We start from the raw sequence: 13,332 nt of genomic DNA on the forward strand, positions 1-13,332 counted from the left end.
GGATTCGGCGCCGGCCCCTCCGACCGGATGTGGCGCTCAGCACTGGGCGCGGCAGCTCGGCGGCACACCGGCGTGGGCCGGCGACGGCGTGTGACGGCGATGCGACGGGCGGCGCGGCGGTGGTGCGGGCTCGAGGTTGGTGGCGGCGGCTGCGGCACGACGGCCCGTCCAGATCCACCTCTGGCGCTGCGGGTCATGGGTGACCTGGGCCGCAGTCGGCCTTCCTTGCCATGGCTCGGGGTGAGGGGATGGCACGGCAGCGGGTGGATGCGTGCGCCGTGGCCAGGCCGGGCCCTTGCGGCTGGTCGCCGGCGCACGGCGCGGGAGACTCCCCTGGTGACCATCCTTGGACGCGGCGGCAGGCTCTGCTCCCTCCTCTCCGGTGACGAGCGTCCGCCGTGGCCGTGCTCGGGGCTGGGCCTATGGCAGGGTGGGGCGAAACGGCGGTTTCGGGGGGGGGGGGGAGCCAGTTGGAGGGACGTGAGCTCCGCTGCTGAGCTGCCCGCCGCCGGCACTGTGATGTCGCCGTTCGTGGCTGCGGGCCACCCCTCCCCCCTTCCCCCTTCCCCATCCCTGTGTGTTATCGGCTCCGGCATTGTTCGGCGGGTTTGCTGGCGGTCTCGGAGGTGGTTGTGGTGCAGATTGCTCAAAGCCTCGACCTTTGGTGGTTCTCGGGGCGGTCTGGATGCATGGCGGCGGCTCTGGCGGTGGGAGACGTGTTGGTCGTAGGCTGACCGCGCGGCTCGGGTGCGGGCGGGCAGCCATGGTCGCTTGGGCGGCATGGACGCGGGTGGTTGGCAGAGTAAGGTTGCGACGGAGGGGTAGGAGCACGGGGGTTCATCACTCGCCCAGTCCTAGTACTGGCCGACGGAGGCGGTATCCGTGGATGTCATTCTCCTTTTTGCAGGCTCCGTCGTGGTGCTCCCATTGCCTTCGTGTCATTCCGGGTGAAAACCTGATCTTCGGGATCAGACGGTGACGGCTTCCTACAGTCGTTTCCCTTTTGAGGGCATCGTCTTGGAGTCCTCGTTCCGGCTTTGTCCGTCTCACTACCCCTCGGTGGATTGCTCATCTTCATGGTGGTCTTCGGCTTCTCATTAGGGTGCTTAGTCGTCGTTGGGGTGGTGTGTTCGGTGCTCGGCACCTTTGTATCCCGCCTTGGGTGTGTGCGTTGAGTGTGGTGGTGGCGTACGTTTGTATCTTCTTGCTCGATGTTGTGGTGATGGTGCTTTATATATAAAGCGGGGAACCCTATTTCTTAGTTGTGTACTGTATACATCCAAGTTGAGCCCTACGGCGACTTGTGTGGCCGGCCGCTGGACGTGAGCTGCCCCGTCAAATCCCGGGAAAATCTAACAGCTAGCTAGCTGGATCGCACCTACTCACAGGAATTAAGGAACCATGTCGTTTGCCGGCGAATCTGTCATTGCTAACGGTCGGCTGTCGCCGCCGCAGCCTGCGCCTGTCGGCCGCAATCTACTCCTCCTTCACCGGCAACTGGTATCACCTGCTTTGCTTGTGGTCCAAGGTTACTCCCGCATCAAAGACACGCCCAATGGAAACTGCGTCCGTGGTTGTTGTTTCAGAGGTGGAGGCTATCGATGGACCGTTGCGCTCTTTCCCAATGGTTATCTTGGTTTCATGTCCGCCTTTCTCTATCTTCCACAACAGGATAAGAAGATGTCACAGGCCGTGAAAGCGCATGTGCAGTTTAGTTTCATTGATGAGATTGATCAACAACAGCCTGCACGCATCCGTGGTGCACAGAAAGCTGTTGACTTCGCTCCCGGTGGCCTAGGCCGGGGTTGCCATCGTTTCGTAAGAGTAGAGGACCTTGAGCAGTCAAAGCATCCCAAGAGTGCGTGACTCCTTCACCATCCGATGCGATTTTATCATCCCAGAAGCTGCTGCTGCTGCTACATTCATCGAGGTGCTGCCATCTAACATATGCTAGCACCTGAACCATCTCCTTGCGACAAAGGTCGGCGCGGACGTGACGTTCAAGGTCGGCGGCGAGACGTTCGCCACTCACCGGTGCGTGCTCGCGGCCCGTTCCGCCGTCTTTATGGCGGAGCTCTTTGGCCCCATGAAGGAGGGGAGTACTAGAGCTGGTCCCATACAGATACAAGACATGGAGCCAAATGTGTTCAAGGCCTTGCTCGGTTTCGTCTACACCGACTCGATGCCCAAGATGGAGGTTGAAGCACTTGAAGCTGGATCTGACGTTGCGTAGCTGCAGCACTTGCTTGTTGCTGCAGACAGGTATGATCTCCAACGGCTCAGGTCCATGTGTGAAAAGAGTTTGTCGGAGCACATAGACACAAGCTCGGTCACAATGATACTTTGGACCATGCACATGCCAAAGTTAGGAATGGCAAAACGGCCCGCCGCCACAAGGTATGAAACAAACCTTCAACCATGCACATGCCAAAGTTAGGAATGTCGTTGAGCCATCCTTTGGAATGTTGAAGATGAAATTTAGGATTTTATTGAACATGCCAAAATTTCCAGAGGACAAGCAAAGTAGAATTATTGTTGCTTGTATGGCTCTTCATAATTTCATTCGAGAGAGCAGAATTCCGGATAGGGAATTTGATGCCTGTGATGCGCATGAAAATTATAATCCAATGCCTAGTTCTTCTGCATCCGCATGGCCAGAAGACGAACCTCTTGTTGAAGATACCAACATGAATGTCTTCCGTGATGAGTTAGCTCATGCTCTGTTTCATGGAACGTGATTTTTTTAACTTGATTGAGGACTTGTACGTTTAAGTGGGACGTCTCATTTGTATGGACAAAATAAAGTCTTGGGTAGTATCTCTCCGATGGAAATAAGTTACTGCTATACAGTTTTGGTATTCTATTTTGAACACATCTTAGTTTTTTACTGTGAGCAATCTCTGTTTATTTGCATGTGTGTTGCTCCTTCGTCTGCTGATTTTTTTTTGCACCAGATAGTCGTCTCTCATGCAATGTGAATTATTCAGTACAGGCTATTTACATGATTTTTGGATTGAATCTGTCCAAAGTCTACGTTAGTAACTGGTAATATACTAACTTTGTGCCGTGCTACGATTAAAATTTTTTTTTTAGTGGAAGGATCGGATACCCTAATTTGAGACACATCGTTGCAAGCTGACCATAATGTTTTGTATGGACAAAATAAAATTTATCATGTTTTTGATACTTGATTTGTAAAGATAATTTGTTTGTGTCATTTCTAAGCTAGAGAAGGCCACACAAGAGCCGACCATAACGAATCCGGTTGAAAAGAGGGCCCAATGATTGAGAAAGTGTATTTATTGTCAATCTAACCCTCTCATCTAAACACCACAAAAGCTAGAGTTAGTTCAGGGTTAGTCACAAGTTAGAAACCAACTCTAACCTCTAACTAAATTAGAGTATTCAAACAGGGCATTTGTCTAGCTGTGCAGCACCATTGGTGCGGACCGAAGGAGGCCTGCCTGGAGTTCCTTAAAGTGCAATCCTCTCAAGACCTGGGACAGATTATGGCGACCAGTGACTGGGAGCACATTGCCGCCAATCCCTCTATTATGAACGAGCTCATCATCAAGCTTGCTTCGAGAGTGTAGCTCGTTACTTGCGCGTCATCCATAACTCGCCAATCAAGTTTCTACATCCTCTCACTACCGGAACAGGGCTCTAAGCCGACAGCCAAATGTATGCCGACGGCCACCGTCGGCCGAACCAGAGCTATGCCGACAGCTAGGTCCTGGCCGTCGGCGTACAATGGCCGTCGGGCTATCCCCGTCTACGCCGACAGCAGCCGTCGGCACATAGCAGCCGTCGGCTTATCCCAGACTACGCCTATAGCTGCCGTCGGCATATATAGGCTGTCGGCATAGATGCGGGCCCGCCGACAACACTCATCACGGCCGGCTAACGACGTCAAATCTATGCCGACGGCCGTGACGGGTGGCCGTCGGCATAGATACGGGTGACACGTCACCGATCCAGAGCGCACCGACCAGGACATATGCCGACGGCAGCCGTCGGCATAGCTGACACGTCATCGATCCACGGCGCTGTCCATCTGCCCTGGCCGCAGCTATGCCGACGGCATAGTTTTTTTTTCTTTTTTTCTTTTTCCCATATAGTATTATTATTATTGTTATTAAGCATACAGTATGTGTTAATAAGCATACATATAGATTGTGTTAATAAGCATACATATATTATGTGTTAATAAGCATATAGTATGTGTTAATAAGCATACATATAGTTTTTTTTCTTTTTCTTCACTGTTTTCTTTATTATTATTATTTAACTAACTTACATACAGTATGTGTTAATAAGCATACATACATTATTTTTCGGTTCTGTACTGAGCGGTGTGACCCCCCTCCCGAACGGTGCCGCCGCCAGCCGGCAACTGGAATGGGGAACAACCGCATCGGGTCTATACGAAGGGGACTTTGCTCCAAGTGTTCATATATATCGGATGACCTACCACAATCAGATGGTGTTATGCCATGTCCGAAGAGGCCGCACGCGTCTCCGGTGCATGGCCCACCTCACGGACGGCGCCGCCGCCGGCACCTGGAGGGGGGAAACTACCGCATCGGGTCTACACGGAGTGGATTTAGCTGTGGGTTTGGCCCAGATGTTGCTCCCCGGTGTCCCTCTGGGCCGACCTGACACAACCGGGTGGAAAGGTCCACTGGTCAAAGCCCATCCGTGCAAAGTCAAAGGGCTAGATCCCGTGGTCAACCGCTCCAGGGTTAGGCGGGACAGGGGCCCTGGGGGGTAGCAATGCCACCGGAGCGTCGTACCGGGCCCTCATACATGCGCGGTGTTGTGGCATGTCCGAAGAGGCCGCACGCGTCTCCGGTGCGTGGCCGCCCTCACGGACGGCGCCGCCGCCGGCACCTGGAGGGGGGAAACTACCGCATCGGGTCTACACGGAGTGGATTTAGCTGTGGGTTTGGCCCAGATGTTGCTCCCCGGTGTCCCTCTGGGCCGACCCGACACAACCGGGTGGAGAGGTCCACTGGTCAAAGCCCATCCATGCAAAGTCAAAGGGCTACATCCCGTGGTCAACCGCTCCAGGGTTAGGCGGGACGGGGGCCCTGAGGGGTAGCAATGCCACCGGAGCGTCGTATCGGGCCCTCATACATGCGGGGTGGTGTTGTGGCATGTCCGAAGAGGCCGCACGCGTCTCCGGTACGTGCCCCCCCTCACGGACGGCGCCGCCGCCGGCACCTGGAGGGGGGAAACTACCGCATCGGGTCTACACGGAGTGAATTTAGCTGTGGGTTTGGCCTAGATGTTGCTCCCCGGTGTCCCTCTGGGCCGACCCGACACAACCGAGTGGAGAGGTCCACTGGTCAAAGCCCATCCGTGCAAAGTCAAAGGGCTAGACCCGTGGTCAACCGCTCCAGGGTTAGGCGGGACGGGGGCCCTGGGGGGTAGCAATGCCACCGGAGCGTCGTACCGGGCCCTCATACATGCGGGGTGGTGTTGTGGCATGTCCGAAGATGCCGCACGCGTCTCCGGTGCATGGCCCCCCTCACGGACGGCGCCGCCGCCGGCACCTGGAGGGGGGAAACTACCGCATCGGGTCTACACGGAGTGGATTTAGCTGTGGGTTTGGCCCAGATGTTGCTCCCCGGTGTCCCTCTGGGCCGACCCGACACAACCGGGTGGAGAGGTCCACTGGTCAAAGCCCATCCGTGCAAAGTCAAAGGGCTAGATCCCGTGGTCAACCGCTCCAGGGTTAGGCGGGACGGGGGCCCTGAGGGGTAGCAATGCCACCGGAGCGTCGTACCGGGCCCTCATACATGCCGGGTGGTGTTGTGGCATGTCCGAAGAGGCCGCACGCGTCTCCGGTGCGTGGCCCCCCTCACGGACGGCGCCGCCGCCGGCACCTGGAGGGGGGAAACTACCGCATCGGCACACGGTAGTAGACGGATCAGGCACTCGCATAGTTACCGGATCAGGCACTCGGTAACGGTACCCCTCAGTCAGTTGCTTTCCTATGTATCACCTTTCACGAGACCATAGAAAAAAATATACGTGATATTTTAGAAAATTGTTGTACAATATAAAAAAAGATCATGTCATTAAAAATAATGTTTCAAATCATTAAAGAAAGTGTATGGTACATTTTAAATAATGTTCTGCATGTAAAAAATATGTATAAGAAAACATTAAAATATTTATAAAAAATAAGAAAACATTACAAAATTTATACAAAATAAGAAAAGTAAAAATAAAAATATGCCGACGGCAAAGCCGTCGGCATAGCCGCGGCCATAGGGAAGCTTATACGCGGATCGGTGACGTGGCTAATAAAAATAAAAAAAAAGTATGCCTACGGCTAAGCCGTCGGCATAGGTGCCACGTGGCTCCCTGAGCTATGCCGACGGCTTAGCCGTCGGCATAGTTGACCTTATCCACTCACGTTCTTCCCCATCCACTCACTTACTCCCCCACGCCCCGAGCTGCCGCTGCCGCACTGCCCGACCCCGACCTGCGCCGCCGCCGCACCCCCCACCCCGACCTGCCGCCGCCGCCGCACCTCGCTCCAGCCGCCCCCGCTCCAGCCGCCCCCGCCCCTCCCTTCCTCCAGCCGCCGTCGCCGCACCTCGCTCCAGCCGCCCCCGCCCGTCCCTTGCTCCAGCCGCCGCCGCCGCACCTCGCTCCAGCCGCCCCCGCTCCAGCCGCCCCCGCCCCTCCCTTGCTCCAGCCGCCCTCGCCCCTTCCTCCTCGACCCCGGCCCCGCCCCTTCCTCCTCCCTGCGTGGACGCCGCCCCGGCCGGCCCACGGCCTAGCCTGGCCAGCCCCCTGCTGGTTCGACCGGCCGGCCCCTCCGGCGACCGCCCCCTGCCGCTCCGGTGGTCGTCCCCTGCCCCGACCGGCCGCCCCCTACTCCGGTGGTCGTCCCCTGCTCCGGTGGTCGCCCCCTCATCCGTAGGTAAGATTTTTTTTACCTTTTTGTGTAGTAATGTTGTAGATGAATGCATATATATGTATAGTAATAGATGATTAGATAGATGGATGTTAGATAGATGAATGAAATGAAAGAGAGTATAAATGTGAAAAAAAATTAAGTGCACAATGTGAGATAGATAGATGAGATGAATGGATATTTGTGTAGTTTTACTATGTTTTTAGATACATAGTCAATATTATAGATATATGTATTGTGAAGATGAGATGAGAGGGAAGAGTAATTTTTTTGTGAAGATAGAGAGACGAAAGTTAAAATTTGGATATGATGAGTGGTTACTTCATCAAGTTGGTCTTGCTAAAACAAGTTCGTGATATGATGTGATGTGTGATGATGCTTTATATGTGATGTGATGACCTAATTTTTTTCATTTGGTGGAATTTAGAGGATTTCTGGTGTTGCCTCCGGTGGAGTGATCATTGACGTTGGAGCTCTTGGTCTTTGATTGTCCCTTCGCTGATCGACTACATCATCTACATTCGAGGGTGAGCTACAAATCCACCACCTCATACGTTCTTTTAATCATGTCACTAGATTAAATTTTCACATCAAGTCGCGTAACCTAGGTCTCCCGTCCGAAAGGGTTGCATCGATAAATATGCATTCAATTGCATATTTATCACCGCAGCTCTTTTGGATTGTCCAGCGCTTTCCACGGACAGCCCGAGGATGTGTAGATTGGGTACGTTGTTCATGCTCTACCCCGTTCCAAGACAGGATTTCGGCGGTGCCTCCCTGTTGTTCTCCGGATGCACATTCTCTCAGCATTTTGCCGAGACGTGTATTTGGAGAACAGCGGGGAGGTGCTGCCAAAATTTTGTCTCGGAATGGGGTAGAGCATGGACAACATACTCAATCTACACATTCTCGGGTGGGATTAGGACCCATCTTTACCTATTAGAGATGTAGGTGGATTAAATGTCGTTTCTCGTCAACCTTGTAAAAAATAAAATATTGATGTGAGTAATTTAAATGAATCCTTAATTTGTTTGTGTGGCTTCCAATAAAGCAGAGATGGCAGATAATCAGTGGATGTATAGTGGGTTTTTCCGTCGGAATCAAGTAACAACAGAGTGGTTCGAGAAAACTGATGTATTTTTGAAAGAGATATTCCGTAGTCCAATGAGGATGGTGCCAGAATGCCCGTGTGCCAGATGTAAGAGGCGTATCCGCAGAGATAAGAGTGAGATGACTAAGCACCTTCGCACGCATGGATTTATGCCCAACTTTAGTATGCCGATAAACTTTGCCCAGCGGGACCGTGGTAGAGAGGATGTGATACGACAACGCGTCGCTGGTTATGAGGACGATGGGGTTAGAGACATGCTAGATGATGTCTTTGCTGCACAGCCGACACCTCCGTCACATTCAGCGAATGAACCGGAGGAGCCGGAGGAAACCGCAAAGGCCTTCCTGGAAATCTTGGCCTCGTCAAAGAAACCTCTCTATGAGGGTGCCAAGCTGTCTGTGCTGGATGCCATCTCGCAACTGATGGCAGTCAAGGCTGAGTACGGCTGTAGCCGAGGTTGCTTCGAAGCATTTCTGGGAGTATGGGCTAACAGCCTGCCTGAGGGCCATGAACTGCCGAAAACCATGTACGGTACGAAGAAAATCATGAAGGCGCTCTCGATGGACTATGAGAAAATACATGTTTGTCCAAAGAATTGCCTTTTGTTTAGGCATGAGTATGCGGATGACAAGTACTATAGGAAGTGTGGTTCCTCTCGGTATATTGAGGTGGTCGATAAGCATGGTCAGAAGCAGCAGCTAAAAATCCCTGTGAAGGTTCTTCGGTATCTTGATTTTATAAAAAGACTGCAGCGCCTTTTCATCACCGAGGAGTCTGCCAAAATGATGAAGTGGCACAAGGAAGGGAAAAGGTACAATCCAAAAAAAATTGTACATCCATCAGGAGGTGAAGCATGGAAGTCATTCGATATAGAGTACCCGGAGGAAGCAGCCGAGGCTGGGAATGTCAGAATTGCTATAACAAGTGATGGGTTCAATCCATATGGTATGTCGTCTAATCCATACAGCTGTTGGCCCGTATTTGTTATTCCGCTGAATCTCCCTCCCGGCGCCATAATGCAACGCAAGACCATGTTCCTGTCGCTTATAATTCCGGGGCCTGAATATCCGGGGAAGAATTTGAGTGTGTTTATGCAGCCGTTGGTGGATGATTTGCACCATTCTTGGTACTTCCCGAGGTTGACATACGACCGACATCTGCAGAAAAATTTCTTGATGAAAGTTTGGCTACAATATTGCATGCATGACTTTCCCGGTTATGCCTTGTTCTGCGGATGGTGTACAAGTGGAAAGATGCCTTGCCCAGTGTGCATGTAGGCCTTGATTTTCATTTGGCTGAAGAAGGGTGGCAAGTATGTTGCATTTGACCTGCATCGACAGTTCCTCCCTCCAGACCATCCTGATAGGGAAGACAAGAAGAACTTCACAAAAGGCAAAGTTGTCCATGAAGTAAACGAGATTCCAACGTTTTCTGGTGCGGATGTGCTTGCTCAGCTGAAAGCTCTTAAGCCTGCCGGTGAGGGGAAAGGCAAAGGCAAAGGCAAAGCCACAGGCGAAGACGAGGGCGAGGGCAAAGGAAAAAGTAAAGGGAAATTTTTTGAAGGATATGGTGAGATGCACAACTGGACTCACATTACCCCCTTCACGCAGCTTCCCTATTTTAAGGACCTCAAACTTCCATACAACATAGACGTGATGCACACCGAAAAGAATGTCGCAGAGTCCCTTTTTCACACGATCCTCAACATTCCTGATAAGACAAAGATAATTTTAATGCTAGAGTTGATCAACAGAATATTTGCGATAGACCACGTCTACACATGCAGCCTCCCGCAGGCAGTCGAAAATCTTGGTTCAAGCCAGATGCTGACTTCGTACTTAAAAAGGATCATAAGATGGAGACATTCAAGTGGCTGAAACACGTCGTGAAGTTCACTGATGGTTATGCGTCGAATATAAGTAAGGGGGTCAATCTTTCAACGGGCGGAGTGACCGGGCTCAAGAGTCATGACTATCATGTATGGATTGAGCGGATTATGCTGGTGATGGTTCGAGGCTATGTTCCCGAGCGTGTCTGGCGTGTGCTTGCGGAGTTAAGCCATTTCTTCCGCACGCTTTGTGCTAAAGAAGTATGTCCTGAGAAGATAAAAGAAATGCATAAGAAGGCGCCGGAGTTGATATGCAAGCTAGAGAAGATCTTCCCGCCAGGCTTCTTTACTCCGATGACACATCTCCTTTTGCACCTCCCGAACGAGGTATTGTTGGGGGGCCCTGTGCAGAATCGTTGGCAGTACGGCCCTGAGAGACAGAACAAGCATCTGAGACAGAAATGTGGAAACAAAGCTAAGATTGAAGCTTCCATAGCTGAGGCAGTTATCCTAGAGGAGGTGGCAGACCTCAGGACAACCTACTATCCGGACCATGTTCCCACGTTGCACAATAAGGTGTCTCGATACAATACAGAAGAACCCAAGTATAAACCCAAGTTGCCTCTATTCATCGGGCAAGGTAGTAGGGCTGGATGCTCGAAATCTTATCTCATGCCACGAGATGAATGGGAGGATGTCATGTTCTATATCTTGCACAACATCAAGGAAGTCGAGGATGAGTGGATGAGGTAATACCTTTGCACCATTCTTTTAGTCAATTCGTTATGTTCACTTTGCCTAGTTCTTATACCGCTTTTCTTATTGTAGTCGATTCGTTGAAGAAGAATGGACGGGAATGCTGCCTCCTTCTGAAGCGGAGGCACTTGCTCTTCTCCGAAAGGGTGCTGATGGAAGGAAAAATTTCGTTGCGTGGTTCATCGAGAAAGTAATTTTTCACACTTTCAATTAAACTCATGCACCCTATAATTTCAATTAAACTCATGCACCCTATAATTTCAATTAAACTCATGCACCCTATAATTTCAATTAAACTTGTAGGGAAATGATCCGACCGAATCAATGGATGAAGAATTGAGATGGGTTTCCATGGGTTTTGATCCTGTCGTCATGACATGCGAAAAGTATGATGTGAATGGGTATCGCTTCCATACAGAGGAGCACCAGAACAGTCGGCCTGATCCCAAAACCATAAATACCGGAGTCTTCACTGAAGGAGATAATGAAGTAGATTACTACGGAAGGGTAGGAAAAATATACGAGCTTACATTCAAACGTGGCCGCGAACACCTAAGTCTCACTGTGTTCAAATGCCGATGGTTCGACCCCAAAAAGGGTCTGAGACATACGCCTTCTGTTGGTTTAGTTGAAGTTAAACCATCAACCGTCTATGCCGGAGCTGATCTCTTTATTGCCGCTACCCAGGCCACACAAGTATATTATCTGCCTTACCCATGCCAGAAAGAGTACCTAAAGGGTTGGGAAGTTGTGTTCAAGGTGTCGCCGCATGGTAAGCTACCGGACCTGAACGATGATGATTACTACAACATAAACCCCATGACATACGAGGGAGTGTTCTATCAAGAGGAACATGATGACGTGGTCCGAAACAACGAGGATGATGACTTGGGTTATGTTGACCTGGACCCAAACGACGACGACGCACGGATTGATGGTGAGGCAGTTGTGAATCAAAGAGACATAATTATGCTTGAAAAGTTAAATGAAGACGCTGACGATGAGGAAGAGCCTCCACCTCCGTCAGACAACGAAGAAGATATGCGTGATAGTGATGATGAGACCGGTCCACAAATAGATTACAATAGTGATGATTCATATGGGTTCTAGAAAATGTAAGTTCTTTTAATGATCATTACAATAGTATGCTTAATGTGCTCTTCTGGTATTAATGTTTTTCCTGTATGCTTGTTTAATTGATATCCTTACTAATTGTTTATTCTCTTCTCAATGCAGGTTTAATAATCATGGGCAAGTCCAGCGGTGCTAGTTTCCTCAGTAAATTTAAAGGACTTACTCGGAGTGGACGAGCCCACAAGGTTCCCTCCCGACTACGCGAGGATGACACCTCACAGGGAGGTGGAGGGGTCGGGGGAGGAGACCCTAGAGGAGGAGGCGGTGGGGGGAGAGCCCCTAGAGGAGGAGGCGGTGGGGGGAGAGCCCCTAGAGGAGGAGGAGGTGGGGGGAGAGGCAACCGGGGCAAAAAACTCCGGGCTGTGTCTGAAATAGGAGGGTCTTCTTCGATGCCCTCCTATACAGAGGCACCTTCTGAGTCTGAGGAGGAGGAGTATGTTCCTGATGGCGAGGAGGAGGAGGCCGAGGAGGAGGGTGAGGAGGAGGAGGCCGAGGAGGAGGGTGAGGAGGAGGCCGAGGAGGGTGGAGGGGAGGTTGATCCCGCGTTGTGGGGTGACTTGCCACCGGGTTCTTCGCAGGGGTGGCTGCATGGTAATGCCGGACTACCTACACCACCTTCTATCGAGGAGCACAAGTGGCTCATTGAACCTGTGGGGACAGAGTAAGTGCCTCTCAATCATATTTTCAACACATGACAACATTTTCTTATTGTACACATGGCAATCATTTGATTCTTTTGCAGAAACTGGATCCTTCACGGAAAGGGCCGTAAACCGAACGGCCTTATCACTGTCCTGTTGAAGGAGTTTTGGCCTGGCCTATTCTGCCCGCGGCCAGACAGGGACCCGCAGCAGCGGGTTTTGGCCACGAGCTGGGCCCACTACGAGGCTTGCAGCAACGCGGAGTACGGGACGACCGCTAAGGCCGTGATCACCAAATTTTGGGTAAGTTCTCTTCTGAATCACTTGTCTTCAGTTTCGTTCATAGTTTATCATTGAATCACTCAACTCATGCCTTGTTTGCTTCTGGTTTTTGCATGATTGCAGCAACTCTATAGAGTTCTTGACGAGCACAAGGCCAGAGCCGACGTGGTCTTGCTTGCGGCTGCGAAGAAGAAAGCTCGTCAGTTGCAGTACGAGGTGCGCTGGGTTGCCGTCTCGCAGTACTACCACTACGACCTGCACCAAAAGATGCCCAAAACTCAAGCGCAAAAGCTACGACTTACCTTGAGCAAGGAGCAGTTCATGATGGTAACTATTACTAACTTTTCATTGTTTCAAGCAGTCAACTATATGTTTCGTGCTCACATGTCATGCTTCCAAAATTTGCATAGGTTGTTCCTCGTTGGTGCTATGGAAGGCATGACGGATGGGCGAGTTTGGTGGATAGGTGGCTCGGCGCCGATGCAGAGTTTGCTGCCAAGAGCATCAAGGCCCGGGCTAACCGTGGAGACGACGGGACACACGGCCAAGGAAACAGGAACCACTGGGGCTTCAAGGCCATGAAGGTATATCTATGTGCATGATGCATTTTTGTTCTTCTTTACGTCATGTTCTTATGTATGGCTGACTT

At 51.3% G+C, this 13,332-nt stretch overlaps 1 long non-coding RNA gene and 1 pseudogene across 1 annotated transcript; both read left to right on the plus strand.

Moving 5' to 3' along the window:
• The first annotated feature begins 1,401 nt into the window (after positions 1 to 1,401).
• On the plus strand, positions 1,402 to 3,593 carry LOC147992702 (BTB/POZ and MATH domain-containing protein 3-like; annotated as a pseudogene).
• An 8,657-nt stretch (positions 3,594 to 12,250) lies between these two features.
• On the plus strand, positions 12,251 to 12,931 carry LOC147992703 (uncharacterized). Its single transcript, XR_015615390.1, has 3 exons — positions 12,251 to 12,421; positions 12,503 to 12,704; positions 12,807 to 12,931. It is a non-coding gene; the product is annotated as an uncharacterized LOC147992703 (long non-coding RNA).
• The last annotated feature ends 401 nt before the right edge of the window (positions 12,932 to 13,332 follow it).

Source organism: Triticum urartu, chromosome 1A (genome assembly GCF_056163025.1).
Source record: "Triticum urartu cultivar PI428250 chromosome 1A, HENAU_Tu73, whole genome shotgun sequence".
Lineage (NCBI taxonomy): Eukaryota > Viridiplantae > Streptophyta > Magnoliopsida > Poales > Poaceae > Triticum > Triticum urartu.